At 51.0% G+C, this 26,089-nt stretch overlaps 42 non-coding genes across 42 annotated transcripts; all 42 read left to right on the top strand.

The window, feature by feature from the left end:
• The first annotated feature begins 441 nt into the window (after nucleotides 1-441).
• TRNAG-GCC (transfer RNA glycine (anticodon GCC)) lies at nucleotides 442-512 on the top strand. Its single transcript has one exon. It is a non-coding gene; the product is annotated as a tRNA-Gly (tRNA).
• A 350-nt stretch (nucleotides 513-862) lies between these two features.
• TRNAG-CCC (transfer RNA glycine (anticodon CCC)) lies at nucleotides 863-933 on the top strand. The gene has a single exon. It is a non-coding gene; the product is annotated as a tRNA-Gly (tRNA).
• A 555-nt stretch (nucleotides 934-1,488) lies between these two features.
• On the top strand, nucleotides 1,489-1,559 carry TRNAG-GCC (transfer RNA glycine (anticodon GCC)). Its single transcript has one exon. It is a non-coding gene; the product is annotated as a tRNA-Gly (tRNA).
• Nucleotides 1,560-1,909: 350 nt separating this feature from the next.
• On the top strand, nucleotides 1,910-1,980 carry TRNAG-CCC (transfer RNA glycine (anticodon CCC)). The gene has a single exon. It is a non-coding gene; the product is annotated as a tRNA-Gly (tRNA).
• Nucleotides 1,981-2,956: 976 nt separating this feature from the next.
• TRNAG-CCC (transfer RNA glycine (anticodon CCC)) lies at nucleotides 2,957-3,027 on the top strand. The gene has a single exon. It is a non-coding gene; the product is annotated as a tRNA-Gly (tRNA).
• A 565-nt stretch (nucleotides 3,028-3,592) lies between these two features.
• Nucleotides 3,593-3,663, top strand: TRNAG-GCC (transfer RNA glycine (anticodon GCC)). The gene has a single exon. It is a non-coding gene; the product is annotated as a tRNA-Gly (tRNA).
• A 350-nt stretch (nucleotides 3,664-4,013) lies between these two features.
• TRNAG-CCC (transfer RNA glycine (anticodon CCC)) lies at nucleotides 4,014-4,084 on the top strand. Its single transcript has one exon. It is a non-coding gene; the product is annotated as a tRNA-Gly (tRNA).
• A 555-nt stretch (nucleotides 4,085-4,639) lies between these two features.
• Nucleotides 4,640-4,710, top strand: TRNAG-GCC (transfer RNA glycine (anticodon GCC)). The gene has a single exon. It is a non-coding gene; the product is annotated as a tRNA-Gly (tRNA).
• Nucleotides 4,711-5,060: 350 nt separating this feature from the next.
• Nucleotides 5,061-5,131, top strand: TRNAG-CCC (transfer RNA glycine (anticodon CCC)). Its single transcript has one exon. It is a non-coding gene; the product is annotated as a tRNA-Gly (tRNA).
• Nucleotides 5,132-5,686: 555 nt separating this feature from the next.
• Nucleotides 5,687-5,757, top strand: TRNAG-GCC (transfer RNA glycine (anticodon GCC)). Its single transcript has one exon. It is a non-coding gene; the product is annotated as a tRNA-Gly (tRNA).
• Nucleotides 5,758-6,107: 350 nt separating this feature from the next.
• On the top strand, nucleotides 6,108-6,178 carry TRNAG-CCC (transfer RNA glycine (anticodon CCC)). The gene has a single exon. It is a non-coding gene; the product is annotated as a tRNA-Gly (tRNA).
• A 555-nt stretch (nucleotides 6,179-6,733) lies between these two features.
• TRNAG-GCC (transfer RNA glycine (anticodon GCC)) lies at nucleotides 6,734-6,804 on the top strand. Its single transcript has one exon. It is a non-coding gene; the product is annotated as a tRNA-Gly (tRNA).
• Nucleotides 6,805-7,780: 976 nt separating this feature from the next.
• TRNAG-GCC (transfer RNA glycine (anticodon GCC)) lies at nucleotides 7,781-7,851 on the top strand. The gene has a single exon. It is a non-coding gene; the product is annotated as a tRNA-Gly (tRNA).
• Nucleotides 7,852-8,201: 350 nt separating this feature from the next.
• On the top strand, nucleotides 8,202-8,272 carry TRNAG-CCC (transfer RNA glycine (anticodon CCC)). Its single transcript has one exon. It is a non-coding gene; the product is annotated as a tRNA-Gly (tRNA).
• A 555-nt stretch (nucleotides 8,273-8,827) lies between these two features.
• TRNAG-GCC (transfer RNA glycine (anticodon GCC)) lies at nucleotides 8,828-8,898 on the top strand. Its single transcript has one exon. It is a non-coding gene; the product is annotated as a tRNA-Gly (tRNA).
• Nucleotides 8,899-9,874: 976 nt separating this feature from the next.
• On the top strand, nucleotides 9,875-9,945 carry TRNAG-GCC (transfer RNA glycine (anticodon GCC)). Its single transcript has one exon. It is a non-coding gene; the product is annotated as a tRNA-Gly (tRNA).
• A 350-nt stretch (nucleotides 9,946-10,295) lies between these two features.
• TRNAG-CCC (transfer RNA glycine (anticodon CCC)) lies at nucleotides 10,296-10,366 on the top strand. Its single transcript has one exon. It is a non-coding gene; the product is annotated as a tRNA-Gly (tRNA).
• A 565-nt stretch (nucleotides 10,367-10,931) lies between these two features.
• TRNAG-GCC (transfer RNA glycine (anticodon GCC)) lies at nucleotides 10,932-11,002 on the top strand. The gene has a single exon. It is a non-coding gene; the product is annotated as a tRNA-Gly (tRNA).
• A 350-nt stretch (nucleotides 11,003-11,352) lies between these two features.
• On the top strand, nucleotides 11,353-11,423 carry TRNAG-CCC (transfer RNA glycine (anticodon CCC)). The gene has a single exon. It is a non-coding gene; the product is annotated as a tRNA-Gly (tRNA).
• Nucleotides 11,424-11,978: 555 nt separating this feature from the next.
• TRNAG-GCC (transfer RNA glycine (anticodon GCC)) lies at nucleotides 11,979-12,049 on the top strand. The gene has a single exon. It is a non-coding gene; the product is annotated as a tRNA-Gly (tRNA).
• Nucleotides 12,050-13,025: 976 nt separating this feature from the next.
• Nucleotides 13,026-13,096, top strand: TRNAG-GCC (transfer RNA glycine (anticodon GCC)). The gene has a single exon. It is a non-coding gene; the product is annotated as a tRNA-Gly (tRNA).
• Nucleotides 13,097-13,446: 350 nt separating this feature from the next.
• Nucleotides 13,447-13,517, top strand: TRNAG-CCC (transfer RNA glycine (anticodon CCC)). The gene has a single exon. It is a non-coding gene; the product is annotated as a tRNA-Gly (tRNA).
• Nucleotides 13,518-14,082: 565 nt separating this feature from the next.
• Nucleotides 14,083-14,153, top strand: TRNAG-GCC (transfer RNA glycine (anticodon GCC)). Its single transcript has one exon. It is a non-coding gene; the product is annotated as a tRNA-Gly (tRNA).
• A 350-nt stretch (nucleotides 14,154-14,503) lies between these two features.
• TRNAG-CCC (transfer RNA glycine (anticodon CCC)) lies at nucleotides 14,504-14,574 on the top strand. The gene has a single exon. It is a non-coding gene; the product is annotated as a tRNA-Gly (tRNA).
• Nucleotides 14,575-15,129: 555 nt separating this feature from the next.
• TRNAG-GCC (transfer RNA glycine (anticodon GCC)) lies at nucleotides 15,130-15,200 on the top strand. The gene has a single exon. It is a non-coding gene; the product is annotated as a tRNA-Gly (tRNA).
• A 945-nt stretch (nucleotides 15,201-16,145) lies between these two features.
• TRNAG-GCC (transfer RNA glycine (anticodon GCC)) lies at nucleotides 16,146-16,216 on the top strand. Its single transcript has one exon. It is a non-coding gene; the product is annotated as a tRNA-Gly (tRNA).
• Nucleotides 16,217-16,566: 350 nt separating this feature from the next.
• On the top strand, nucleotides 16,567-16,637 carry TRNAG-CCC (transfer RNA glycine (anticodon CCC)). Its single transcript has one exon. It is a non-coding gene; the product is annotated as a tRNA-Gly (tRNA).
• Nucleotides 16,638-17,192: 555 nt separating this feature from the next.
• On the top strand, nucleotides 17,193-17,263 carry TRNAG-GCC (transfer RNA glycine (anticodon GCC)). Its single transcript has one exon. It is a non-coding gene; the product is annotated as a tRNA-Gly (tRNA).
• Nucleotides 17,264-17,613: 350 nt separating this feature from the next.
• TRNAG-CCC (transfer RNA glycine (anticodon CCC)) lies at nucleotides 17,614-17,684 on the top strand. Its single transcript has one exon. It is a non-coding gene; the product is annotated as a tRNA-Gly (tRNA).
• Nucleotides 17,685-18,660: 976 nt separating this feature from the next.
• TRNAG-CCC (transfer RNA glycine (anticodon CCC)) lies at nucleotides 18,661-18,731 on the top strand. The gene has a single exon. It is a non-coding gene; the product is annotated as a tRNA-Gly (tRNA).
• A 565-nt stretch (nucleotides 18,732-19,296) lies between these two features.
• Nucleotides 19,297-19,367, top strand: TRNAG-GCC (transfer RNA glycine (anticodon GCC)). Its single transcript has one exon. It is a non-coding gene; the product is annotated as a tRNA-Gly (tRNA).
• Nucleotides 19,368-19,717: 350 nt separating this feature from the next.
• On the top strand, nucleotides 19,718-19,788 carry TRNAG-CCC (transfer RNA glycine (anticodon CCC)). Its single transcript has one exon. It is a non-coding gene; the product is annotated as a tRNA-Gly (tRNA).
• Nucleotides 19,789-20,343: 555 nt separating this feature from the next.
• On the top strand, nucleotides 20,344-20,414 carry TRNAG-GCC (transfer RNA glycine (anticodon GCC)). Its single transcript has one exon. It is a non-coding gene; the product is annotated as a tRNA-Gly (tRNA).
• A 350-nt stretch (nucleotides 20,415-20,764) lies between these two features.
• Nucleotides 20,765-20,835, top strand: TRNAG-CCC (transfer RNA glycine (anticodon CCC)). Its single transcript has one exon. It is a non-coding gene; the product is annotated as a tRNA-Gly (tRNA).
• Nucleotides 20,836-21,390: 555 nt separating this feature from the next.
• TRNAG-GCC (transfer RNA glycine (anticodon GCC)) lies at nucleotides 21,391-21,461 on the top strand. Its single transcript has one exon. It is a non-coding gene; the product is annotated as a tRNA-Gly (tRNA).
• Nucleotides 21,462-22,437: 976 nt separating this feature from the next.
• TRNAG-GCC (transfer RNA glycine (anticodon GCC)) lies at nucleotides 22,438-22,508 on the top strand. Its single transcript has one exon. It is a non-coding gene; the product is annotated as a tRNA-Gly (tRNA).
• Nucleotides 22,509-22,858: 350 nt separating this feature from the next.
• TRNAG-CCC (transfer RNA glycine (anticodon CCC)) lies at nucleotides 22,859-22,929 on the top strand. The gene has a single exon. It is a non-coding gene; the product is annotated as a tRNA-Gly (tRNA).
• A 563-nt stretch (nucleotides 22,930-23,492) lies between these two features.
• On the top strand, nucleotides 23,493-23,563 carry TRNAG-GCC (transfer RNA glycine (anticodon GCC)). The gene has a single exon. It is a non-coding gene; the product is annotated as a tRNA-Gly (tRNA).
• A 350-nt stretch (nucleotides 23,564-23,913) lies between these two features.
• TRNAG-CCC (transfer RNA glycine (anticodon CCC)) lies at nucleotides 23,914-23,984 on the top strand. Its single transcript has one exon. It is a non-coding gene; the product is annotated as a tRNA-Gly (tRNA).
• Nucleotides 23,985-24,539: 555 nt separating this feature from the next.
• Nucleotides 24,540-24,610, top strand: TRNAG-GCC (transfer RNA glycine (anticodon GCC)). Its single transcript has one exon. It is a non-coding gene; the product is annotated as a tRNA-Gly (tRNA).
• A 945-nt stretch (nucleotides 24,611-25,555) lies between these two features.
• Nucleotides 25,556-25,626, top strand: TRNAG-GCC (transfer RNA glycine (anticodon GCC)). Its single transcript has one exon. It is a non-coding gene; the product is annotated as a tRNA-Gly (tRNA).
• A 350-nt stretch (nucleotides 25,627-25,976) lies between these two features.
• TRNAG-CCC (transfer RNA glycine (anticodon CCC)) lies at nucleotides 25,977-26,047 on the top strand. The gene has a single exon. It is a non-coding gene; the product is annotated as a tRNA-Gly (tRNA).
• Nucleotides 26,048-26,089: the final 42 nt, after the last annotated feature.

Genomic DNA, 26,089 nt, shown 5'->3' with positions numbered 1-26,089 from the left:
CTGCTGCCCTCTTTTAGCAGAAGATGGAACTGCAGTTTCAACTTAAGGCGGGAAACCTTCTATTATGCAAATAATTCCCAGAAGACCCCAGAAGCCCAGATTGAAAGGGTGTCAGCCTCGTGTGGCTGCAAAGATATCCCCTGAGTCCTGCAGTAGAAGTCTGGCTTTCCTGAGGCACGGTGCTCAGGGAACTGCACTCAGAGTAGCGACCCATACAAAGGCCACCCTCATCTACCAGTGTGCTTGCCTCTGTCCACTTTTCCTGTCTATAGAACCTGGCCGTTCGTGGCCAAGTGAGTGAGAAGGACTGCCAGGGCAGCGCAGCTCCCATTCACCCACCGGAGCTGGCGCCATCCTCATGTCACTGCAGTGCTCTGTTAAATCAGCTGCTCTGGGCTGCAATGGTCCAGAGCACTGTAGCGCCAGTTTGCAGCATGTAAGGCATTGGTGGTTCAGTGGTAGAATTCTCGCCTGCCACGCGGGAGGCCCGGGTTCGATTCCCGGCCAATGCATGAGCGTTTTGCACATGTACCTTTCGTTGACTTTGAAGCATCGTGAAAAGGAAGAGATCAAACAAAAAAACAAGCCTTGATTGCCTTGCTTGCCTTATTTCTGCTACTAGCGATCACTCTGCTGATCCCTTTTAGTAGAAGGGGCCGCTGCGCCTTGACTGGAAGCAGGGCAATCTCAGATTATGCAAACAGCTCATAGAGGCCCAGCTCGAGTAGGTGCCAGTCTCACACGTCTGCAAAGGCCTTCAATGAGGCTTTCAGCAGAAGTCAAGAGTTTACGAGTGACCATTCGCATGGAACTGGCAGGTGTGTTAAATCAAGCGCTCTACCGCAGTAATGCTGCTTGTCAAGCATTGGTAGTTCAGTGGTAGAATTCTCGCTTCCCAAGCGGGAGGCCCGGGTTCGATTCCCGGCCAATGCATGGCACTTTTGTAGACGTGTCTCTTGATATTTTAAAAGGCATGGGAAAAGAAAAATGGAAACGGTAGATAAGATGATTGCATTGCTTGTCTGTTTTCTGCGCAAAGAAAGCACTCTGCTGCCCTCTTTTAGCAGAAGATGGAACTGCAGTTTCAACTTAAGGCGGGAAACCTTCTATTATGCAAATAATTCCCAGAAGACCCCAGAAGCCCAGATTGAAAGGGTGTCAGCCTCGTGTGGCTGCAAAGATATCCCCTGAGTCCTGCAGTAGAAGTCTGGCTTTCCTGAGGCACGGTGCTCAGGGAACTGCACTCAGAGTAGCGACCCATACAAAGGCCACCCTCATCTACCAGTGTGCTTGCCTCTGTCCACTTTTCCTGTCTATAGAACCTGGCCGTTCGTGGCCAAGTGAGTGAGAAGGACTGCCAGGGCAGCGCAGCTCCCATTCACCCACCGGAGCTGGCGCCATCCTCATGTCACTGCAGTGCTCTGTTAAATCAGCTGCTCTGGGCTGCAATGGTCCAGAGCACTGTAGCGCCAGTGTGCAGCATGTAAGGCATTGGTGGTTCAGTGGTAGAATTCTCGCCTGCCACGCGGGAGGCCCGGGTTCGATTCCCGGCCAATGCATGAGCGTTTTGCACATGTACCTTTCGTTGACTTTGAAGCATCGTGAAAAGGAAGAGATCAAACAAAAAAACAAGCCTTGATTGCCTTGCTTGCCTTATTTCTGCTACTAGCGATCACTCTGCTGATCCCTTTTAGTAGAAGGGGCCGCTGCGCCTTGACTGGAAGCAGGGCAATCTCAGATTATGCAAACAGCTCATAGAGGCCCAGCCAGAGTAGGTGCCAGTCTCACACGTCTGCAAAGGCCTTCAATGAGGCTTTCAGCAGAAGTCAAGAGTTTACGAGTGACCATTCGCATGGAACTGGCAGGTGTGTTAAATCAAGCGCTCTACCGCAGTAATGCTGCTTGTCAAGCATTGGTAGTTCAGTGGTAGAATTCTCGCTTCCCAAGCGGGAGGCCCGGGTTCGATTCCCGGCCAATGCATGGCACTTTTGTAGACGTGTCTCTTGATATTTTAAAAGGCATGGGAAAAGAAAAATGGAAACGGTAGATAAGATGATTGCATTGCTTGTCTGTTTTCTGCGCAAAGAAAGCACTCTGCTGCCCTCTTTTAGCAGAAGATGGAACTGCAGTTTCAACTTAAGGCGGGAAACCTTCTATTATGCAAATAATTCCCAGAAGACCCCAGAAGCCCAGATTGAAAGGGTGTCAGCCTCGTGTGGCTGCAAAGATATCCCCTGAGTCCTGCAGTAGAAGTCTGGCTTTCCTGAGGCACGGTGCTCAGGGAACTGCACTCAGAGTAGCGACCCATACAAAGGCCACCCTCATCTACCAGTGTGCTTGCCTCTGTCCACTTTTCCTGTCTATAGAACCTGGCCGTTCGTGGCCAAGTGAGTGAGAAGGACTGCCAGGGCAGCGCAGCTCCCATTCACCCACCGGAGCTGGCGCCATCCTCATGTCACTGCAGTGCTCTGTTAAATCAGCTGCTCTGGGCTGCAATGGTCCAGAGCACTGTAGCGCCAGTGTGCAGCATGTAAGGCATTGGTGGTTCAGTGGTAGAATTCTCGCCTGCCACGCGGGAGGCCCGGTTTCGATTCCCGGCCAATGCATGAGCGTTTTGCACATGTACCTTTCGTTGACTTTGAAGCATCGTGAAAAGGAAGAGATCAAACAAAAAAACAAGCCTTGATTGCCTTGCTTGCCTTATTTCTGCTACTAGCGATCACTCTGCTGATCCCTTTTAGTAGAAGGGGCCGCTGCGCCTTGACTGGAAGCAGGGCAATCTCAGATTATGCAAACAGCTCATAGAGGCCCAGCTCGAGTAGGTGCCAGTCTCACACGTCTGCAAAGGCCTTCAATGAGGCTTTCAGCAGAAGTCAAGAGTTTACGAGTGACCATTCGCATGGAACTGGCAGGTGTGTTAAATCAAGCGCTCTACCGCAGTAATGCTGCTTGTCAAGCATTGGTAGTTCAGTGGTAGAATTCTCGCTTCCCAAGCGGGAGGCCCGGGTTCGATTCCCGGCCAATGCATGGCACTTTTGTAGACGTGTCTCTTGATATTTTAAAAGGCATGGGAAAAGAAAAATGGAAACGGTAGATAAGATGATTGCATTGCTTCTCTGTTTTCTGCGCAAAGAAAGCACTCTGCTGCCCTCTTTTAGCAGAAGATGGAACTGCAGTTTCAACTTAAGGCGGGAAACCTTCTATTATGCAAATAATTCCCAGAAGACCCCAGAAGCCCAGATTGAAAGGGTGTCAGCCTCGTGTGGCTGCAAAGATATCCACTGAGTCCTGCAGTAGAAGTCTGGCTTTCCTGAGGCACGGTGCTCAGGGAACTGCACTCTGAGTAGCGACCCATACAAAGGCCACCCTCATCTACCAGTGTGCTTGCCTCTGTCCACTTTTCCTGTCTATAGAACCTGGCCGTTCGTGGCCGTTCGTGGCCAAGTGAGTGAGAAGGACTGCCAGGGCAGCGCAGCTCCCATTCACCCACCGGAGCTGGCGCCATCCTCATGTCACTGCAGTGCTCTGTTAAATCAGCTGCTCTGGGCTGCAATGGTCCAGAGCACTGTAGCGCCAGTGTGCAGCATGAAAGGCATTGGTGGTTCAGTGGTAGAATTCTCGCCTGCCATGCGGGAGGCCCGGGTTCGATTCCCGGCCAATGCATGAGCGTTTTGCACATGTACCTTTCGTTGACTTTGAAGCATCGTGAAAAGGAAGAGACCGAACAAAAAAACAAGCCTTGATTGCCTTGCTTGCCTTATTTCTGCTACTAGCGATCAGTCTGCTGATCCCTTTTAGTAGAAGGGGCCGCTGCGCCTTGACTGGAAGCAGGGCAATCTCAGATTATGCAAAACGCTCATAGAGGCCCAGCTCGAGTAGGTGCCAGTCTCACACGTCTGCAAAGGCCTTCAATGAGGCTTTCAGCAGAAGTCAAGAGTTTACGAGTGACCATTCGCATGGAACTGGCAGGTGTGTTAAATCAAGCGCTCTACCGCAGTAATGCTGCTTGTCAGGCATTGGTAGTTCAGTGGTAGAATTCTCGCTTCCCAAGCGGGAGGCCCGGGTTCGATTCCCGGCCAATGCATGGCACTTTTGTAGACGTGTCTCTTGATATTTTAAAAGGCATGGGAAAAGAAAAATGGAAACGGTAGATAAGATGATTGCATTTCTTGTCTGTTTTCTGCGCAAAGAAAGCACTCTGCTGCCCTCTTTTAGCAGAAGATGGAACTGCAGTTTCAACTTAAGGCGGGAAACCTTCTATTATGCAAATAATTCCCAGAAGACCCCAGAAGCCCAGATTGAAAGGGTGTCAGCCTCGTGTGGCTGCAAAGATATCCCCTGAGTCCTGCGGTAGAAGTCTGGCTTTCCTGAGGCACGGTGCTCAGGGAACTGCACTCAGAGTAGCGACCCATACAAAGGCCACCCTCATCTACCAGTGTGCTTGCCTCTGTCCACTTTTCCTGTCTATAGAACCTGGCCGTTCGTGGCCAAGTGAGTGAGAAGGACTGCCAGGGCAGCGCAGCTCCCATTCACCCACCGGAGCTGGCGCCATCCTCATGTCACTGCAGTGCTCTGTTAAATCAGCTGCTCTGGGCTGCAATGGTCCAGAGCACTGTAGCGCCAGTGTGCAGCATGAAAGGCATTGGTGGTTCAGTGGTAGAATTCTCGCCTGCCACGCGGGAGGCCCGGGTTCGATTCCCGGCCAATGCATGAGCGTTTTGCACATGTACCTTTCGTTGACTTTGAAGCATCGTGAAAAGGAAGAGACCGAACAAAAAAACAAGCCTTGATTGCCTTGCTTGCCTTATTTCTGCTACTAGCGATCACTCTACTGATCCCTTTTAGTAGAAGGGGCCGCTGCGCCTTGACTGGAAGCAGGGCAATCTCAGATTATGCAAACAGCTCATAGAGGCCCAGCCCGAGTAGGTGCCAGTCTCACACGTCTGCAAAGGCCTTCAATGAGGCTTTCAGCAGAAGTCAAGAGTTTACGAGTGACCATTCGCATGGAACTGGCAGGTGTGTTAAATCAAGCGCTCTACCGCAGTAATGCTGCTTGTCAAGCATTGGTAGTTCAGTGGTAGAATTCTCGCTTCCCAAGCGGGAGGCCCGGGTTCGATTCCCGGCCAATGCATGGCACTTTTGTAGACGTGTCTCTTGATATTTTAAAAGGCATGGGAAAAGAAAAATGGAAACGGTAGATAAGATGATTGCATTGCTTGTCTGTTTTCTGCGCAAAGAAAGCACTCTGCTGCCCTCTTTTAGCAGAAGATGGAACTGCAGTTTCAACTTAAGGCGGGAAACCTTCTATTATGCAAATAATTCCCAGAAGACCCCAGAAGCCCAGATTGAAAGGGTGTCAGCCTCGTGTGGCTGCAAAGATATCCCCTGAGTCCTGCAGTAGAAGTCTGGCTTTCCTGAGGCACGGTGCTCAGGGAACTGCACTCAGAGTAGCGACCCATACAAAGGCCACCCTCATCTACCAGTGTGCTTGCCTCTGTCCACTTTTCCTGTCTATAGAACCTGGCCGTTCGTGGCCAAGTGAGTGAGAAGGACTGCCAGGGCAGCGCAGCTCCCATTCACCCACCGGAGCTGGCGCCATCCTCATGTCACTGCAGTGCTCTGTTAAATCAGCTGCTCTGGGCTGCAATGGTCCAGAGCACTGTAGCGCCAGTGTGCAGCATGTAAGGCATTGGTGGTTCAGTGGTAGAATTCTCGCCTGCCACGCGGGAGGCCCGGGTTCGATTCCCGGCCAATGCATGAGCGTTTTGCACATGTACCTTTCGTTGACTTTGAAGCATCGTGAAAAGGAAGAGATCAAACAAAAAAACAAGCCTTGATTGCCTTGCTTGCCTTATTTCTGCTACTAGCGATCACTCTGCTGATCCCTTTTAGTAGAAGGGGCCGCTGCGCCTTGACTGGAAGCAGGGCAATCTCAGATTATGCAAACAGCTCATCGAGGCCCAGCTCGAGTAGGTGCCAGTCTCACACGTCTGCAAAGGCCTTCAATGAGGCTTTCAGCAGAAGTCAAGAGTTTACGAGTGACCATTCGCATGGAACTGGCAGGTGTGTTAAATCAAGCGCTCTACCGCAGTAATGCTGCTTGTCAAGCATTGGTAGTTCAGTGGTAGAATTCTCGCTTCCCAAGCGGGAGGCCCGGGTTCGATTCCCGGCCAATGCATGGCACTTTTGTAGACGTGTCTCTTGATATTTTAAAAGGCATGGGAAAAGAAAAATGGAAACGGTAGATAAGATGATTGCATTGCTTGTCTGTTTTCTGCGCAAAGAAAGCACTCTGCTGCCCTCTTTTAGCAGAAGATGGAACTGCAGTTTCAACTTAAGGCGGGAAACCTTCTATTATGCAAATAATTCCCAGAAGACCCCAGAAGCCCAGATTGAAAGGGTGTCAGCCTCGTGTGGCTGCAAAGATATCCCCTGAGTCCTGCAGTAGAAGTCTGGCTTTCCTGAGGCACGGTGCTCAGGGAACTGCACTCAGAGTAGCGACCCATACAAAGGCCACCCTCATCTACCAGTGTGCTTGCCTCTGTCCACTTTTCCTGTCTATAGAACCTGGCCGTTCGTGGCCAAGTGAGTGAGAAGGACTGCCAGGGCAGCGCAGCTCCCATTCACCCACCGGAGCTGGCGCCATCCTCATGTCACTGCAGTGCTCTGTTAAATCAGCTGCTCTGGGCTGCAATGGTCCAGAGCACTGTAGCGCCAGTGTGCAGCATGTAAGGCATTGGTGGTTCAGTGGTAGAATTCTCGCCTGCCACGCGGGAGGCCCGGGTTCGATTCCCGGCCAATGCATGAGCGTTTTGCACATGTACCTTTCGTTGACTTTGAAGCATCGTGAAAAGGAAGAGATCAAACAAAAAAACAAGCCTTGATTGCCTTGCTTGCCTTATTTCTGCTACTAGCGATCACTCTGCTGATCCCTTTTAGTAGAAGGGGCCGCTGCGCCTTGACTGGAAGCAGGGCAATCTCAGATTATGCAAACAGCTCATAGAGGCCCAGCCCGAGTAGGTGCCAGTCTCACACGTCTGCAAAGGCCTTCAATGAGGCTTTCAGCAGAAGTCAAGAGTTTACGAGTGACCATTCGCATGGAACTGGCAGGTGTGTTAAATCAAGCGCTCTACCGCAGTAATGCTGCTTGTCAAGCATTGGTAGTTCAGTGGTAGAATTCTAGCTTCCCAAGCGGGAGGCCCGGGTTCGATTCCCGGCCAATGCATGGCACTTTTGTAGACGTGTCTCTTGATATTTTAAAAGGCATGGGAAAAGAAAAATGGAAACGGTAGATAAGATGATTGCATTGCTTGTCTGTTTTCTGCGCAAAGAAAGCACTCTGCTGCCCTCTTTTAGCAGAAGATGGAACTGCAGTTTCAACTTAAGGCGGGAAACCTTCTATTATGCAAATAATTCCCAGAAGACCCCAGAAGCCCAGATTGAAAGGGTGTCAGCCTCGTGTGGCTGCAAAGATATCCCCTGAGTCCTGCAGTAGAAGTCTGGCTTTCCTGAGGCACGGTGCTCAGGGAACTGCACTCAGAGTAGCGACCCATACAAAGGCCACCCTCATCTACCAGTGTGCTTGCCTCTGTCCACTTTTCCTGTCTATAGAACCTGGCCGTTCGTGGCCAAGTGAGTGAGAAGGACTGCCAGGGCAGCGCAGCTCCCATTCACCCACCGGAGCTGGCGCCATCCTCATGTCACTGCAGTGCTCTGTTAAATCAGCTGCTCTGGGCTGCAATGGTCCAGAGCACTGTAGCGCCAGTGTGCAGCATGTAAGGCATTGGTGGTTCAGTGGTAGAATTCTCGCCTGCCACGCGGGAGGCCCGGGTTCGATTCCCGGCCAATGCATGAGCGTTTTGCACATGTACCTTTCGTTGACTTTGAAGCATCGTGAAAAGGAAGAGATCAAACAAAAAAACAAGCCTTGATTGCCTTGCTTGCCTTATTTCTGCTACTAGCGATCACTCTGCTGATCCCTTTTAGTAGAAGGGGCCGCTGCGCCTTGACTGGAAGCAGGGCAATCTCAGATTATGCAAACAGCTCATAGAGGCCCAGCTCGAGTAGGTGCCAGTCTCACACGTCTGCAAAGGCCTTCAATGAGGCTTTCAGCAGAAGTCAAGAGTTTACGAGTGACCATTCGCATGGAACTGGCAGGTGTGTTAAATCAAGCGCTCTACCGCAGTAATGCTGCTTGTCAAGCATTGGTAGTTCAGTGGTAGAATTCTCGCTTCCCACGCGGGAGGCCCGGGTTCGATTCCCGGCCAATGCATGGCACTTTTGTAGACGTGTCTCTTGATATTTTAAAAGGCATGGGAAAAGAAAAATGGAAACGGTAGATAAGATGATTGCATTGCTTCTCTGTTTTCTGCGCAAAGAAAGCACTCTGCTGCCCTCTTTTAGCAGAAGATGGAACTGCAGTTTCAACTTAAGGCGGGAAACCTTCTATTATGCAAATAATTCCCAGAAGACCCCAGAAGCCCAGATTGAAAGGGTGTCAGCCTCGTGTGGCTGCAAAGATATCCACTGAGTCCTGCAGTAGAAGTCTGGCTTTCCTGAGGCACGGTGCTCAGGGAACTGCACTCAGAGTAGCGACCCATACAAAGGCCACCCTCATCTACCAGTGTGCTTGCCTCTGTCCACTTTTCCTGTCTATAGAACCTGGCCGTTCGTGGCCAAGTGAGTGAGAAGGACTGCCAGGGCAGCGCAGCTCCCATTCACCCACCGGAGCTGGCGCCATCCTCATGTCACTGCAGTGCTCTGTTAAATCAGCTGCTCTGGGCTGCAATGGTCCAGAGCACTGTAGCGCCAGTGTGCAGCATGTAAGGCATTGGTGGTTCAGTGGTAGAATTCTCGCCTGCCACGCGGGAGGCCCGGGTTCGATTCCCGGCCAATGCATGAGCGTTTTGCACATGTACCTTTCGTTGACTTTGAAGCATCGTGAAAAGGAAGAGATCAAACAAAAAAACAAGCCTTGATTGCCTTGCTTGCCTTATTTCTGCTACTAGCGATCACTCTGCTGATCCCTTTTAGTAGAAGGGGCCGCTGCGCCTTGACTGGAAGCAGGGCAATCTCAGATTATGCAAACAGCTCATAGAGGCCCAGCCCGAGTAGGTGCCAGTCTCACACGTCTGCAAAGGCCTTCAATGAGGCTTTCAGCAGAAGTCAAGAGTTTACGAGTGACCATTCGCATGGAACTGGCAGGTGTGTTAAATCAAGCGCTCTACCGCAGTAATGCTGCTTGTCAAGCATTGGTAGTTCAGTGGTAGAATTCTAGCTTCCCAAGCGGGAGGCCCGGGTTCGATTCCCGGCCAATGCATGGCACTTTTGTAGACGTGTCTCTTGATATTTTAAAAGGCATGGGAAAAGAAAAATGGAAACGGTAGATAAGATGATTGCATTGCTTGTCTGTTTTCTGCGCAAAGAAAGCACTCTGCTGCCCTCTTTTAGCAGAAGATGGAACTGCAGTTTCAACTTAAGGCGGGAAACCTTCTATTATGCAAATAATTCCCAGAAGACCCCAGAAGCCCAGATTGAAAGGGTGTCAGCCTCGTGTGGCTGCAAAGATATCCCCTGAGTCCTGCAGTAGAAGTCTGGCTTTCCTGAGGCACGGTGCTCAGGGAACTGCACTCAGAGTAGCGACCCATACAAAGGCCACCCTCATCTACCAGTGTGCTTGCCTCTGTCCACTTTTCCTGTCTATAGAACCTGGCCGTTCGTGGCCAAGTGAGTGAGAAGGACTGCCAGGGCAGCGCAGCTCCCATTCACCCACCGGAGCTGGCGCCATCCTCATGTCACTGCAGTGCTCTGTTAAATCAGCTGCTCTGGGCTGCAATGGTCCAGAGCACTGTAGCGCCAGTGTGCAGCATGTAAGGCATTGGTGGTTCAGTGGTAGAATTCTCGCCTGCCACGCGGGAGGCCCGGGTTCGATTCCCGGCCAATGCATGAGCGTTTTGCACATGTACCTTTCGTTGACTTTGAAGCATCGTGAAAAGGAAGAGATCAAACAAAAAAACAAGCCTTGATTGCCTTGCTTGCCTTATTTCTGCTACTAGCGATCACTCTGCTGATCCCTTTTAGTAGAAGGGGCCGCTGCGCCTTGACTGGAAGCAGGGCAATCTCAGATTATGCAAACAGCTCATAGAGGCCCAGCTCGAGTAGGTGCCAGTCTCACACGTCTGCAAAGGCCTTCAATGAGGCTTTCAGCAGAAGTCAAGAGTTTACGAGTGACCATTCGCATGGAACTGGCAGGTGTGTTAAATCAAGCGCTCTACCGCAGTAATGCTGCTTGTCAAGCATTGGTAGTTCAGTGGTAGAATTCTCGCTTCCCACGCGGGAGGCCCGGGTTCGATTCCCGGCCAATGCATGGCACTTTTGTAGACGTGTCTCTTGATATTTTAAAAGGCATGGGAAAAGAAAAATGGAAACGGTAGATAAGATGATTGCATTGCTTCTCTGTTTTCTGCGCAAAGAAAGCACTCTGCTGCCCTCTTTTAGCAGAAGATGGAACTGCAGTTTCAACTTAAGGCGGGAAACCTTCTATTATGCAAATAATTCCCAGAAGACCCCAGAAGCCCAGATTGAAAGGGTGTCAGCCTCGTGTGGCTGCAAAGATATCCACTGAGTCCTGCAGTAGAAGTCTGGCTTTCCTGAGGCACGGTGCTCAGGGAACTGCACTCTGAGTAGCGACCCATACAAAGGCCACCCTCATCTACCAGTGTGCTTGCCTCTGTCCACTTTTCCTGTCTATAGAACCTGGCCGTTCGTGGCCGTTCGTGGCCAAGTGAGTGAGAAGGACTGCCAGGGCAGCGCAGCTCCCATTCACCCACCGGAGCTGGCGCCATCCTCATGTCACTGCAGTGCTCTGTTAAATCAGCTGCTCTGGGCTGCAATGGTCCAGAGCACTGTAGCGCCAGTGTGCAGCATGAAAGGCATTGGTGGTTCAGTGGTAGAATTCTCGCCTGCCATGCGGGAGGCCCGGGTTCGATTCCCGGCCAATGCATGAGCGTTTTGCACATGTACCTTTCGTTGACTTTGAAGCATCGTGAAAAGGAAGAGACCGAACAAAAAAACAAGCCTTGATTGCCTTGCTTGCCTTATTTCTGCTACTAGCGATCAGTCTGCTGATCCCTTTTAGTAGAAGGGGCCGCTGCGCCTTGACTGGAAGCAGGGCAATCTCAGATTATGCAAAACGCTCATAGAGGCCCAGCCCGAGTAGGTGCCAGTCTCACACGTCTGCAAAGGCCTTCAATGAGGCTTTCAGCAGAAGTCAAGAGTTTACGAGTGACCATTCGCATGGAACTGGCAGGTGTGTTAAATCAAGCGCTCTACCGCAGTAATGCTGCTTGTCAGGCATTGGTAGTTCAGTGGTAGAATTTTCGCTTCCCAAGCGGGAGGCCCGGGTTCGATTCCCGGCCAATGCATGGCACTTTTGTAGACGTGTCTCTTGATATTTTAAAAGGCATGGGAAAAGAAAAATGGAAACGGTAGATAAGATGATTGCATTTCTTGTCTGTTTTCTGCGCAAAGAAAGCACTCTGCTGCCCTCTTTTAGCAGAAGATGGAACTGCAGTTTCAACTTAAGGCGGGAAACCTTCTATTATGCAAATAATTCCCAGAAGACCCCAGAAGCCCAGATTGAAAGGGTGTCAGCCTCGTGTGGCTGCAAAGATATCCCCTGAGTCCTGCAGTAGAAGTCTGGCTTTCCTGAGGCACGGTGCTCAGGGAACTGCACTCAGAGTAGCGACCCATACAAAGGCCACCCTCATCTACCAGTGTGCTTGCCTCTGTCCACTTTTCCTGTCTATAGAACCTGGCCGTTCGTGGCCAAGTGAGTGAGAAGGACTGCCAGGGCAGCGCAGCTCCCATTCACCCACCGGAGCTGGCGCCATCCTCATGTCACTGCAGTGCTCTGTTAAATCAGCTGCTCTGGGCTGCAATGGTCCAGAGCACTGTAGCGCCAGTGTGCAGCATGTAAGGCATTGGTGGTTCAGTGGTAGAATTCTCGCCTGCCACGCGGGAGGCCCGGGTTCGATTCCCGGCCAATGCATGAGCGTTTTGCACATGTACCTTTCGTTGACTTTGAAGCATCGTGAAAAGGAAGAGATCAAACAAAAAAACAAGCCTTGATTGCCTTGCTTGCCTTATTTCTGCTACTAGCGATCACTCTGCTGATCCCTTTTAGTAGAAGGGGCCGCTGCGCCTTGACTGGAAGCAGGGCAATCTCAGATTATGCAAACAGCTCATAGAGGCCCAGCCCGAGTAGGTGCCAGTCTCACACGTCTGCAAAGGCCTTCAATGAGGCTTTCAGCAGAAGTCAAGAGTTTACGAGTGACCATTCGCATGGAACTGGCAGGTGTGTTAAATCAAGCGCTCTACCGCAGTAATGCTGCTTGTCAAGCATTGGTAGTTCAGTGGTAGAATTCTAGCTTCCCAAGCGGGAGGCCCGGGTTCGATTCCCGGCCAATGCATGGCACTTTTGTAGACGTGTCTCTTGATATTTTAAAAGGCATGGGAAAAGAAAAATGGAAACGGTAGATAAGATGATTGCATTGCTTGTCTGTTTTCTGCGCAAAGAAAGCACTCTGCTGCCCTCTTTTAGCAGAAGATGGAACTGCAGTTTCAACTTAAGGCGGGAAACCTTCTATTATGCAAATAATTCCCAGAAGACCCCAGAAGCCCAGATTGAAAGGGTGTCAGCCTCGTGTGGCTGCAAAGATATCCCCTGAGTCCTGCAGTAGAAGTCTGGCTTTCCTGAGGCACGGTGCTCAGGGAACTGCACTCAGAGTAGCGACCCATACAAAGGCCACCCTCATCTACCAGTGTGCTTGCCTCTGTCCACTTTTCCTGTCTATAGAACCTGGCCGTTCGTGGCCAAGTGAGTGAGAAGGACTGCCAGGGCAGCGCAGCTCCCATTCACCCACCGGAGCTGGCGCCATCCTCATGTCACTGCAGTGCTCTGTTAAATCAGCTGCTCTGGGCTGCAATGGTCCAGAGCACTGTAGCGCCAGTGTGCAGCATGTAAGGCATTGGTGGTTCAGTGGTAGAATTCTCGCCTGCCACGCGGGAGGCCCGGGTTCGATTCCCGGCCAATGCATGAGCGTTTTGCACATGTACCTTTCGTTGACTTTGAAGCATCGTGAAAAGGAAGAGATCAAACAAAAAAACAAGCCTTGATTGCCTTGCTTGCCTTATTTCTGCTACTAGCGATCACTCTGCTGATCCCTTTTAGTAGAAGGGGCCGCTGCGCCTTGACTGGAAGCAGGGCAATCTCAGATTATGCAAACAGCTCATAGAGGCCCAGCTCGAGTAGGTGCCAGTCTCACACGTCTGCAAAGGCCTTCAATGAGGCTTTCAGCAGAAGTCAAGAGTTTACGAGTGACCATTCGCATGGAACTGGCAGGTGTGTTAAATCAAGCGCTCTACCGCAGTAATGCTGCTTGTCAAGCATTGGTAGTTCAGTGGTAGAATTCTCGCTTCCCAAGCGGGAGGCCCGGGTTCGATTCCCGGCCAATGCATGGCACTTTTGTAGACGTGTCTCTTGATATTTTAAAAGGCATGGGAAAAGAAAAATGGAAACGGTAGATAAGATGATTGCATTGCTTCTCTGTTTTCTGCGCAAAGAAAGCACTCTGCTGCCCTCTTTTAGCAGAAGATGGAACTGCAGTTTCAACTTAAGGCGGGAAACCTTCTATTATGCAAATAATTCCCAGAAGACCCCAGAAGCCCAGATTGAAAGGGTGTCAGCCTCGTGTGGCTGCAAAGATATCCACTGAGTCCTGCAGTAGAAGTCTGGCTTTCCTGAGGCACGGTGCTCAGGGAACTGCACTCTGAGTAGCGACCCATACAAAGGCCACCCTCATCTACCAGTGTGCTTGCCTCTGTCCACTTTTCCTGTCTATAGAACCTGGCCGTTCGTGGCCGTTCGTGGCCAAGTGAGTGAGAAGGACTGCCAGGGCAGCGCAGCTCCCATTCACCCACCGGAGCTGGCGCCATCCTCATGTCACTGCAGTGCTCTGTTAAATCAGCTGCTCTGGGCTGCAATGGTCCAGAGCACTGTAGCGCCAGTGTGCAGCATGAAAGGCATTGGTGGTTCAGTGGTAGAATTCTCGCCTGCCATGCGGGAGGCCCGGGTTCGATTCCCGGCCAATGCATGAGCATTTTGCACATGTACCTTTCGTTGACTTTGAAGCATCGTGAAAAGGAAGAGACCGAACAAAAAAACAAGCCTTGATTGCCTTGCTTGCCTTATTTCTGCTACTAGCGATCACTCTGCTGATCCCTTTTAGTAGAAGGGGCCGCTGCGCCTTGACTGGAAGCAGGGCAATCTCAGATTATGCAAAACGCTCATAGAGGCCCAGCCCGAGTAGGTGCCAGTCTCACACGTCTGCAAAGGCCTTCAATGAGGCTTTCAGCAGAAGTCAAGAGTTTACGAGTGACCATTCGCATGGAACTGGCAGGTGTGTTAAATCAAGCGCTCTACCGCAGTAATGCTGCTTGTCAGGCATTGGTAGTTCAGTGGTAGAATTCTCGCTTCCCAAGCGGGAGGCACGGGTTCGATTCCCGGCCAATGCATGGCACTTTTGTAGACGTGTCTCTTGATATTTTAAAAGGCATGGGAAAAGAAAAATGGAAACGGTAGATAAGATGATTGCATTTCTTGTCTGTTTTCTGCGCAAAGAAAGCACTCTGCTGCCCTCTTTTAGCAGAAGATGGAACTGCAGTTTCAACTTAAGGCGGGAAACCTTCTATTATGCAAATAATTCCCAGAAGACCCCAGAAGCCCAGATTGAAAGGGTGTCAGCCTCGTGTGGCTGCAAAGATATCCCCTGAGTCCTGCGGTAGAAGTCTGGCTTTCCTGAGGCACGGTGCTCAGGGAACTGCACTCAGAGTAGCGACCCATACAAAGGCCACCCTCATCTACCAGTGTGCTTGCCTCTGTCCACTTATCCTGTCTATAGAACCTGGCCGTTCGTGGCCAAGTGAGTGAGAAGGACTGCCAGGGCAGCGCAGCTCCCATTCACCCACCGGAGCTGGCGCCATCCTCATGTCACTGCAGTGCTCTGTTAAATCAGCTGCTCTGGGCTGCAATGGTCCAGAGCACTGTAGCGCCAGTGTGCAGCATGAAAGGCATTGGTGGTTCAGTGGTAGAATTCTCGCCTGCCACGCGGGAGGCCCGGGTTCAATTCCCGGCCAATGCATGAGCGTTTTGCACATGTACCTTTCGTTGACTTTGAAGCATCGTGAAAAGGAAGAGACCGAACAAAAAAACAAGCCTTGATTGCCTTGCTTGCCTTATTTCTGCTACTAGCGATCACTCTGCTGATCCCTTTTAGTAGAAGGGGCCGCTGCGCCTTGACTGGAAGCAGGGCAATCTCAGATTATGCAAACAGCTCATAGAGGCCCAGCCCGAGTAGGTGCCAGTCTCACACGTCTGCAAAGGCCTTCAATGAGGCTTTCAGCAGAAGTCAAGAGTTTACGAGTGACCATTCGCATGGAACTGGCAGGTGTGTTAAATCAAGCGCTCTACCGCAGTAATGCTGCTTGTCAGCCGGAAGCGGGAGGCCCGGGTTCGATTCCCGGCCAATGCATGGCACTTTTGTAGACGTGTCTCTTGATATTTTAAAAGGCATGGGAAAAGAAAAATGGAAACGGTAGATAAGATGATTGCATTGCTTGTCTGTTTTCTGCGCAAAGAAAGCACTCTGCTGCCCTCTTTTAGCAGAAGATGGAACTGCAGTTTCAACTTAAGGCGGGAAACCTTCTATTATGCAAATAATTCCCAGAAGACCCCAGAAGCCCAGATTGAAAGGGTGTCAGCCTCGTGTGGCTGCAAAGATATCCCCTGAGTCCTGCAGTAGAAGTCTGGCTTTCCTGAGGCACGGTGCTCAGGGAACTGCACTCAGAGTAGCAACCCATACAAAGGCCACCCTCATCTACCAGTGTGCTTGCCTCTGTCCACTTTTCCTGTCTATAGAACCTGGCCGTTCGTGGCCAAGTGAGTGAGAAGGACTGCCAGGGCAGCGCAGCTCCCATTCACCCACCGGAGCTGGTGCCATCCTCATGTCACTGCAGTGCTCTGTTAAATCAGCTGCTCTGGGCTGCAATGGTCCAGAGCACTGTAGCGCCAGTGTGCAGCATGTAAGGCATTGGTGGTTCAGTGGTAGAATTCTCGCCTGCCACGCGGGAGGCCCGGGTTCGATTCCCGGCCAATGCATGAGCGTTTTGCACATGTACCTTTCGTTGACTTTGAAGCATCGTGAAAAGGAAGAGATCAAACAAAAAAACAAGCCTTGATTGCCTTGCTTGCCTTATTTCTGCTACTAGCGATCACTCTGCTGATCCCTTTTAGTAGAAGGGGCCGCTGCGCCTTGACTGGAAGCAGGGCAATCTCAGATTATGCAAACAGCTCATAGAGGCCCAGCTCGAGTAGGTGCCAGTCTCACACGTCTGCAAAGGCCTTCAATGAGGCTTTCAGCAGAAGTCAAGAGTTTACGAGTGACCATTCGCATGGAACTGGCAGGTGTGTTAAATCAAGCACTCTACCGCAGTAATGCTGCTTGTCAAGCATTGGTAGTTCAGTGGTAGAATTCTCGCTTCCCAAGCGGGAGGCCCGGGTTCGATTCCCGGCCAATGCATGGCACTTTTGTAGACGTGTCTCTTGATATTTTAAAAGGCATGGGAAAAGAAAAATGGAAACGGTAGATAAGATGATTGCATTGCTTGTCTGTTTTCTGCGCAAAGAAAGCACTCTGCTGCCCTCTTTTAGCAGAAGATGGAACTGCAGTTTCAACTTAAGGCGGGAAACCTTCTATTATGCAAATAATTCCCAGAAGACCCCAGAAGCCCAGATTGAAAGGGTGTCAGCCTCATGTGGCTGCAAAGATATCCCCTGAGTCCTGCAGTAGAAGTCTGGCTTTCCTGAGGCACGGTGCTCAGGGAACTGCACTCAGAGTAGCGACCCATACAAAGGCCACCCTCATCTACCAGTGTGCTTGCCTCTGTCCACTTTTCCTGTCTATAGAACCTGGCCGTTCGTGGCCAAGTGAGTGAGAAGGACTGCCAGGGCAGCGCAGCTCCCATTCACCCACCGGAGCTGGCGCCATCCTCATGTCACTGCAGTGCTCTGTTAAATCAGCTGCTCTGGGCTGCATTTGTCCAGAGCACTGTAGCGCCAGTTTGCAGCATGTAAGGCATTGGTGGTTCAGTGGTAGAATTCTCGCCTGCCACGCGGGAGGCCCGGGTTCGATTCCCGGCCAATGCATGAGCGTTTTGCACATGTACCTTTCGTTGACTTTGAAGCATCGTGAAAAGGAAGAGATCAAACAAAAAAACAAGCCTTGATTGCCTTGCTTGCCTTATTTCTGCTACTAGCGATCACTCTGCTGATCCCTTTTAGTAGAAGGGGCCGCTGCGCCTTGACTGGAAGCAGGGCAATCTCAGATTATGCAAACAGCTCATAGAGGCCCAGCTCGAGTAGGTGCCAGTCTCACACGTCTGCAAAGGCCTTCAATGAGGCTTTCAGCAGAAGTCAAGAGTTTACGAGTGACCATTCGCATGGAACTGGCAGGTGTGTTAAATCAAGCGCTCTACCGCAGTAATGCTGCTTGTCAAGCATTGGTAGTTCAGTGGTAGAATTCTCGCTTCCCAAGCGGGAGGCCCGGGTTCGATTCCCGGCCAATGCATGGCACTTTTGTAGACGTGTCTCTTGATATTTTAAAAGGCATGGGAAAAGAAAAATGGAAACGGTAGATAAGATGATTGCATTGCTTGTCTGTTTTCTGCGCAAAGAAAGCACTCTGCTGCCCTCTTTTAGCAGAAGATGGAACTGCAGTTTCAACTTAAGGCGGGAAACCTTCTATTATGCAAATAATTCCCAGAAGACCCCAGAAGCCCAGATTGAAAGGGTGTCAGCCTCGTGTGGCTGCAAAGATATCCCCTGAGTCCTGCAGTAGAAGTCTGGCTTTCCTGAGGCACGGTGCTCAGGGAACTGCACTCAGAGTAGCGACCCATACAAAGGCCACCCTCATCTACCAGTGTGCTTGCCTCTGTCCACTTTTCCTGTCTATAGAACCTGGCCGTTCGTGGCCAAGTGAGTGAGAAGGACTGCCAGGGCAGCGCAGCTCCCATTCACCCACCGGAGCTGGCGCCATCCTCATGTCACTGCAGTGCTCTGTTAAATCAGCTGCTCTGGGCTGCAATGGTCCAGAGCACTGTAGCGCCAGTGTGCAGCATGTAAGGCATTGGTGGTTCAGTGGTAGAATTCTCACCTGCCATGCGGGAGGCCCGGGTTCGATTCCCGGCCAATGCATGAGCGTTTTGCACATGTACCTTTCGTTGACTTTGAAGCATCGTGAAAAGGAAGAGATCAAACAAAAAAACAAGCCTTGATTGCCTTGCTTGCCTTATTTCTGCTACTAGCGATCACTCTGCTGATCCCTTTTAGTAGAAGGGGCCGCTGCGCCTTGACTGGAAGCAGGGCAATCTCAGATTATGCAAACAGCTCATAGAGGCCCAGCTCGAGTAGGTGCCAGTCTCACACGTCTGCAAAGGCCTTCAATGAGGCTTTCAGCAGAAGTCAAGAGTTTACGAGTGACCATTCGCATGGAACTGGCAGGTGTGTTAAATCAAGCGCTCTACCGCAGTAATGCTGCTTGTCAAGCATTGGTAGTTCAGTGGTAGAATTCTCGCTTCCCAAGCGGGAGGCCCGGGTTCGATTCCCGGCCAATGCATGGCACTTTTGTAGACGTGTCTCTTGATATTTTAAAAGGCATGGGAAAAGAAAAATGGAAACGGTAGATAAGATGATTGCATTGCTTCTCTGTTTTCTGCGCAAAGAAAGCACTCTGCTGCCCTCTTTTAGCAGAAGATGGAACTGCAGTTTCAACTTAAGGCGGGAAACCTTCTATTATGCAAATAATTCCCAGAAGACCCCAGAAGCCCAGATTGAAAGGGTGTCAGCCTCGTGTGGCTGCAAAGATATCCACTGAGTCCTGCAGTAGAAGTCTGGCTTTCCTGAGGCACGGTGCTCAGGGAACTGCACTCTGAGTAGCGACCCATACAAAGGCCACCCTCATCTACCAGTGTGCTTGCCTCTGTCCACTTTTCCTGTCTATAGAACCTGGCCGTTCGTGGCCGTTCGTGGCCAAGTGAGTGAGAAGGACTGCCAGGGCAGCGCAGCTCCCATTCACCCACCGGAGCTGGCGCCATCCTCATGTCACTGCAGTGCTCTGTTAAATCAGCTGCTCTGGGCTGCAATGGTCCAGAGCACTGTAGCGCCAGTGTGCAGCATGAAAGGCATTGGTGGTTCAGTGGTAGAATTCTCGCCTGCCATGCGGGAGGCCCGGGTTCGATTCCCGGCCAATGCATGAGCGTTTTGCACATGTACCTTTCGTTGACTTTGAAGCATCGTGAAAAGGAAGAGACCGAACAAAAAAACAAGCCTTGATTGCCTTGCTTGCCTTATTTCTGCTACTAGCGATCAGTCTGCTGATCCCTTTTAGTAGAAGGGGCCGCTGCGCCTTGACTGGAAGCAGGGCAATCTCAGATTATGCAAAACGCTCATAGAGGCCCAGCCCGAGTAGGTGCCAGTCTCACACGTCTGCAAAGGCCTTCAATGAGGCTTTCAGCAGAAGTCAAGAGTTTACGAGTGACCATTCGCATGGAACTGGCAGGTGTGTTAAATCAAGCGCTCTACCGCAGTAATGCTGCTTGTCAGGCATTGGTAGTTCAGTGGTAGAATTCTCGCTTCCCAAGCGGGAGGCCCGGGTTCGATTCCCGGCCAATGCATGGCACTTTTGTAGACGTGTCTCTTGATATTTTAAAAGGCATGGGAAAAGAAAAATGGAAACGGTAGATAAGATGATTGCATTTCTTGTCTGTTTTCTGCGCAAAGAAAGCACTCTGCTGCCCTCTTTTAGCAGAAGATGGAACTGCAGTTTCAACTTAAGGCGGGAAACCTTCTATTATGCAAATAATTCCCAGAAGACCCCAGAAGCCCAGATTGAAAGGGTGTCAGCCTCGTGTGGCTGCAAAGATATCCCCTGAGTCCTGCGGTAGAAGTCTGGCTTTCCTGAGGCACGGTGCTCAGGGAACTGCACTCAGAGTAGCGACCCATACAAAGGCCACCCTCATCTACCAGTGTGCTTGCCTCTGTCCACTTTTCCTGTCTATAGAACCTGGCCGTTCGTGGCCAAGTGAGTGAGAAGGACTGCCAGGGCAGCGCAGCTCCCATTCACCCACCGGAGCTGGCGCCATCCTCATGTCACTGCAGTGCTCTGTTAAATCAGCTGCTCTGGGCTGCAATGGTCCAGAGCACTGTAGCGCCAGTGTGCAGCATGAAAGGCATTGGTGGTTCAGTGGTAGAATTCTCGCCTGCCACGCGGGAGGCCCGGGTTCGATTCCCGGCCAATGCATGAGCGTTTTGCACATGTACCTTTCGTTGACTTTGAAGCATCGTGAAAAGGAAGAGACCGAACAAAAAAACAAGCCTTGATTGCCTTGCTTGCCTTATTTCTGCTACTAGCGATCACTCTGCTGATCCCTTTTAGTAGAAGGGGCCGCTGCGCCTTGACTGGAAGCAGGGCAATCTCAGATTATGCAAACAGCTCATAGAGGCCCAGCCCGAGTAGGTGCCAGTCTCACACGTCTGCAAAGGCCTTCAATGAGGCTTTCAGCAGAAGTCAAGAGTTTACGAGTGACCATTCGCATGGAACTGGCAGGTGTGTTAAATCAAGCGCTCTACCGCAGTAATGCTGCTTGTCAAGCATTGGTAGTTCAGTGGTAGAATTCTCGCTTCCCAAGCGGGAGGCCCGGGTTCGATTCCCGGCCAATGCATGGCACTTTTGTAGACGTGTCTCTTGATATTTTAAAAGGCATGGGAAAAGAAAAATGGAAACGGTAGATAAGATGATTGCATTGCTTGTCTGTTTTCTGCGCAAAGAAAGCACTCTGCTGCCCTCTTTTAGCAGAAGATGGAACTGCAGTTTCAACTTAAGGCGGGAAACCTTCTATTATGCAAATAATTCCCAGAAGACCCCAGAAGCCCAGATTGAAAGGGTGTCAGCCTCGTGTGGCTGCAAAGATATCCCCTGAGTCCTGCAGTAGAAGTCTGGCTTTCCTGAGGCACGGTGCTCAGGGAACTGCACTCAGAGTAGCGACCCATACAAAGGCCACCCTCATCTACCAGTGTGCTTGCCTCTGTCCACTTTTCCTGTCTATAGAACCTGGCCGTTCGTGGCCAAGTGAGTGAGAAGGACTGCCAGGGCAGCGCAGCTCCCATTCACCCACCGGAGCTGGCGCCATCCTCATGTCACTGCAGTGCTCTGTTAAATCAGCTGCTCTGGGCTGCAATGGTCCAGAGCACTGTAGCGCCAGTGTGCAGCATGTAAGGCATTGGTGGTTCAGTGGTAGAATTCTCGCCTGCCACGCGGGAGGCCCGGGTTCGATTCCCGGCCAATGCATGAGCGTTTTGCACATGTACCTTTCGTTGACTTTGAAGCATCGTGAAAAGGAAGAGATCAAACAAAAAAACAAGCCTTGATTGCCTTGCTTGCCTTATTTCTGCTACTAGCGATCACTCTGCTGATCCCTTTTAGTAGAAGGGGCCGCTGCGCCTTGACTGGAAGCAGGGCAATCTCAGATTATGCAAACAGCTCATAGAGGCCCAGCCCGAGTAGGTGCCAGTCTCACACGTCTGCAAAGGCCTTCAATGAGGCTTTCAGCAGAAGTCAAGAGTTTACGAGTGACCATTCGCATGGAACTGGCAGGTGTGTTAAATCAAGCGCTCTACCGCAGTAATGCTGCTTGTCAAGCATTGGTAGTTCAGTGGTAGAATTCTAGCTTCCCAAGCGGGAGGCCCGGGTTCGATTCCCGGCCAATGCATGGCACTTTTGTAGACGTGTCTCTTGATATTTTAAAAGGCATGGGAAAAGAAAAATGGAAACGGTAGATAAGATGATTGCATTGCTTGTCTGTTTTCTGCGCAAAGAAAGCACTCTGCTGCCCTCTTTTAGCAGAAGATGGAACTGCAGTTTCAACTTAAGGCGGGAAACCTTCTATTATGCAAATAATTCCCAGAAGACCCCAGAAGCCCAGATTGAAAGGGTGTCAGCCTCGTGTGGCTGCAAAGATATCCCCTGAGTCCTGCAGTAGAAGTCTGGCTTTCCTGAGGCACGGTGCTCAGGGAACTGCACTCAGAGTAGCGACCCATACAAAGGCCACCCTCATCTACCAGTGTGCTTGCCTCTGTCCACTTTTCCTGTCTATAGAACCTGGCCGTTCGTGGCCAAGTGAGTGAGAAGGACTGCCAGGGCAGCGCAGCTCCCATTCACCCACCGGAGCTGGCGCCATCCTCATGTCACTGCAGTGCTCTGTTAAATCAGCTGCTCTGGGCTGCAATGGTCCAGAGCACTGTAGCGCCAGTGTGCAGCATGTAAGGCATTGGTGGTTCAGTGGTAGAATTCTCGCCTGCCACGCGGGAGGCCCGGGTTCGATTCCCGGCCAATGCATGAGCGTTTTGCACATGTACCTTTCGTTGACTTTGAAGCATCGTGAAAAGGAAGAGATCAAACAAAAAAACAAGCCTTGATTGCCTGGCTTGCCTTATTTCTGCTACTAGCGATCACTCTGCTGATCCCTTTTAGTAGAAGGGGCCGCTGCGCCTTGACTGGAAGCAGGGCAATCTCAGATTATGCAAACAGCTCATAGAGGCCCAGCTCGAGTAGGTGCCAGTCTCACACGTCTGCAAAGGCCTTCAATGAGGCTTTCAGCAGAAGTCAAGAGTTTACGAGTGACCATTCGCATGGAACTGGCAGGTGTGTTAAATCAAGCGCTCTACCGCAGTAATGCTGCTTGTCAAGCATTGGTAGTTCAGTGGTAGAATTCTCGCTTCCCAAGCGGGAGGCCCGGGTTCGATTCCCGGCCAATGCATGGCACTTTTGTAGACGTGTCTCTTGATATTTTAAAAGGCATGGGAAAAGAAAAATGGAAACGGTAGATAAGATGATTGCATTGCTTCTGTTTTCTGCGCAAAGAAAGCACTCTGCTGCCCTCTTTTAGCAGAAGATGGAACTGCAGTTTCAACTTAAGGCGGGAAACCTTCTATTATGCAAATAATTCCCAGAAGACCCCAGAAGCCCAGATTGAAAGGGTGTCAGCCTCGTGTGGCTGCAAAGATATCCACTGAGTCCTGCAGTAGAAGTCTGGCTTTCCTGAGGCACGGTGCTCAGGGAACTGCACTCTGAGTAGCGACCCATACAAAGGCCACCCTCATCTACCAGTGTGCTTGCCTCTGTCCACTTTTCCTGTCTATAGAACCTGGCCGTTCGTGGCCGTTCGTGGCCAAGTGAGTGAGAAGGACTGCCAGGGCAGCGCAGCTCCCATTCACCCACCGGAGCTGGCGCCATCCTCATGTCACTGCAGTGCTCTGTTAAATCAGCTGCTCTGGGCTGCAATGGTCCAGAGCACTGTAGCGCCAGTGTGCAGCATGAAAGGCATTGGTGGTTCAGTGGTAGAATTCTCGCCTGCCATGCGGGAGGCCCGGGTTCGATTCCCGGCCAATGCATGAGCATTTTGCACATGTACCTTTCGTTGACTTTGAAGCATCGTGAAAAGGAAGAGACCGAACAAAAAAACAAGCCTTGATTGCCTTGCTTGCCTTATTTCTGCTACTAGCGATCACTCTGCTGATCCCTTTTAGTAGAAGGGGCCGCTGCGCCTTGACTGGAAGCAGGGCAATCTCAGATTATGCAAAACGCTCATAGAGGCCCAGCCCGAGTAGGTGCCAGTCTCACACGTCTGCAAAGGCCTTCAATGAGGCTTTCAGCAGAAGTCAAGAGTTTACGAGTGACCATTCGCATGGAACTGGCAGGTGTGTTAAATCAAGCGCTCTACCGCAGTAATGCTGCTTGTCAGGCATTGGTAGTTCAGTGGTAGAATTCTCGCTTCCCAAGCGGGAGGCACGGGTTCGATTCCCGGCCAATGCATGGCACTTTTGTAGACGTGTCTCTTGATATTTTAAAAGGCATGGGAAAAGAAAAATGGAAACGGTAGATAAGATGATTGCATTTCTTGTCTGTTTTCTGCGCAAAGAAAGCACTCTGCTGCCCTCTTTTAGCAGAAGATGGAACTGCAGTTTCAACTTAAGGCGGGAAACCTTCTATTATGCAAATAATTCCCAGAAGACCCCAGAAGCCCAGATTGAAAGGGTGTCAGCCTCGTGTGGCTGCAAAGATATCCCCTGAGTCCTGCGGTAGAAGTCTGGCTTTCCTGAGGCACGGTGCTCAGGGAACTGCACTCAGAGTAGCGACCCATACAAAGGCCACCCTCATCTACCAGTGTGCTTGCCTCTGTCCACTTTTCCTGTCTATAGAACCTGGCCGTTCGTGGCCAAGTGAGTGAGAAGGACTGCCAGGGCAGCGCAGCTCCCATTCACCCACCGGAGCTGGCGCCATCCTCATGTCACTGCAGTGCTCTGTTAAATCAGCTGCTCTGGGCTGCAATGGTCCAGAGCACTGTAGCGCCAGTGTGCAGCATGAAAGGCATTGGTGGTTCAGTGGTAGAATTCTCGCCTGCCACGCGGGAGGCCCGGGTTCAATTCCCGGCCAATGCATGAGCGTTTTGCACATGTACCTTTCGTTGACTTTGAAGCATCGTGAAAAGGAAGAGACCGAACAAAAAAACAAGCCTTGATTGCCTTGCTTGCCTTATTTCTGCTACTAGCGATCACTCTGCTGATCCCTTTTAGTAGAAGGGGCCGCTGCGCCTTGACTGGAAGCAGGGCAATCTCAGATTATGCAAACAGCTCATAGAGGCCCAGCCCGAGTAGGTGCCAGTCTCACACGTCTGCAAAGGCCTTCAATGAGGCTTTCAGCAGAAGTCAAGAGTTTACGAGTGACCATTCGCATGGAACTGGCAGGTGTGTTAAATCAAGCGCTCTACCGCAGTAATGCTGCTTGTCAGCCGGAAGCGGGAGGCCCGGGTTCGATTCCCGGCCAATGCATGGCACTTTTGTAGACGTGTCTCTTGATATTTTAAAAGGCATGGGAAAAGAAAAATGGAAACGGTAGATAAGATGATTGCATTGCTTGTCTGTTTTCTGCGCAAAGAAAGCACTCTGCTGCCCTCTTTTAGCAGAAGATGGAACTGCAGTTTCAACTTAAGGCGGGAAACCTTCTATTATGCAAATAATTCCCAGAAGACCCCAGAAGCCCAGATTGAAAGGGTGTCAGCCTCGTGTGGCTGCAAAGATATCCCCTGAGTCCTGCAGTAGAAGTCTGGCTTTCCTGAGGCACGGTGCTCAGGGAACTGCACTCAGAGTAGCAACCCATACAAAGGCCACCCTCATCTACCAGTGTGCTTGCCTCTGTCCACTTTTCCTGTCTATAGAACCTGGCCGTTCGTGGCCAAGTGAGTGAGAAGGACTGCCAGGGCAGCGCAGCTCCCATTCACCCACCGGAGCTGGTGCCATCCTCATGTCACTGCAGTGCTCTGTTAAATCAGCTGCTCTGGGCTGCAATGGTCCAGAGCACTGTAGCGCCAGTGTGCAGCATGTAAGGCATTGGTGGTTCAGTGGTAGAATTCTCGCCTGCCACGCGGGAGGCCCGGGTTCGATTCCCGGCCAATGCATGAGCGTTTTGCACATGTACCTTTCGTTGACTTTGAAGCATCGTGAAAAGGAAAAGATCAAACAAAAAAACAAGCCTTGATTGCCTTGCTTGCCTTATTTCTGCTACTAGCGATCACTCTGCTGATCCCTTTTAGTAGAAGGGGCCGCTGCGCCTTGACTGGAAGCAGGGCAATCTCAGATTATGCAAACAGCTCATAGAGGCCCAGCTCGAGTAGGTGCCAGTCTCACACGTCTGCAAAGGCCTTCAATGAGGCTTTCAGCAGAAGTCAAGAGTTTACGAGTGACCATTCGCATGGAACTGGCAGGTGTGTTAAATCAAGCACTCTACCGCAGTAATGCTGCTTGTCAAGCATTGGTAGTTCAGTGGTAGAATTCTCGCTTCCCAAGCGGGAGGCCCGGGTTCGATTCCCGGCCAATGCATGGCACTTTTGTAGACGTGTCTCTTGATATTTTAAAAGGCAT

The sequence above is a fragment of the Ambystoma mexicanum genome, chromosome 1p (genome assembly GCF_040938575.1).
Source record: "Ambystoma mexicanum isolate Mex_15411 chromosome 1p, UKY_AmexF1_1, whole genome shotgun sequence".
Taxonomy (NCBI): domain Eukaryota; kingdom Metazoa; phylum Chordata; class Amphibia; order Caudata; family Ambystomatidae; genus Ambystoma; species Ambystoma mexicanum.
This window is presented reverse-complemented; position numbering and strand designations above follow the sequence as displayed.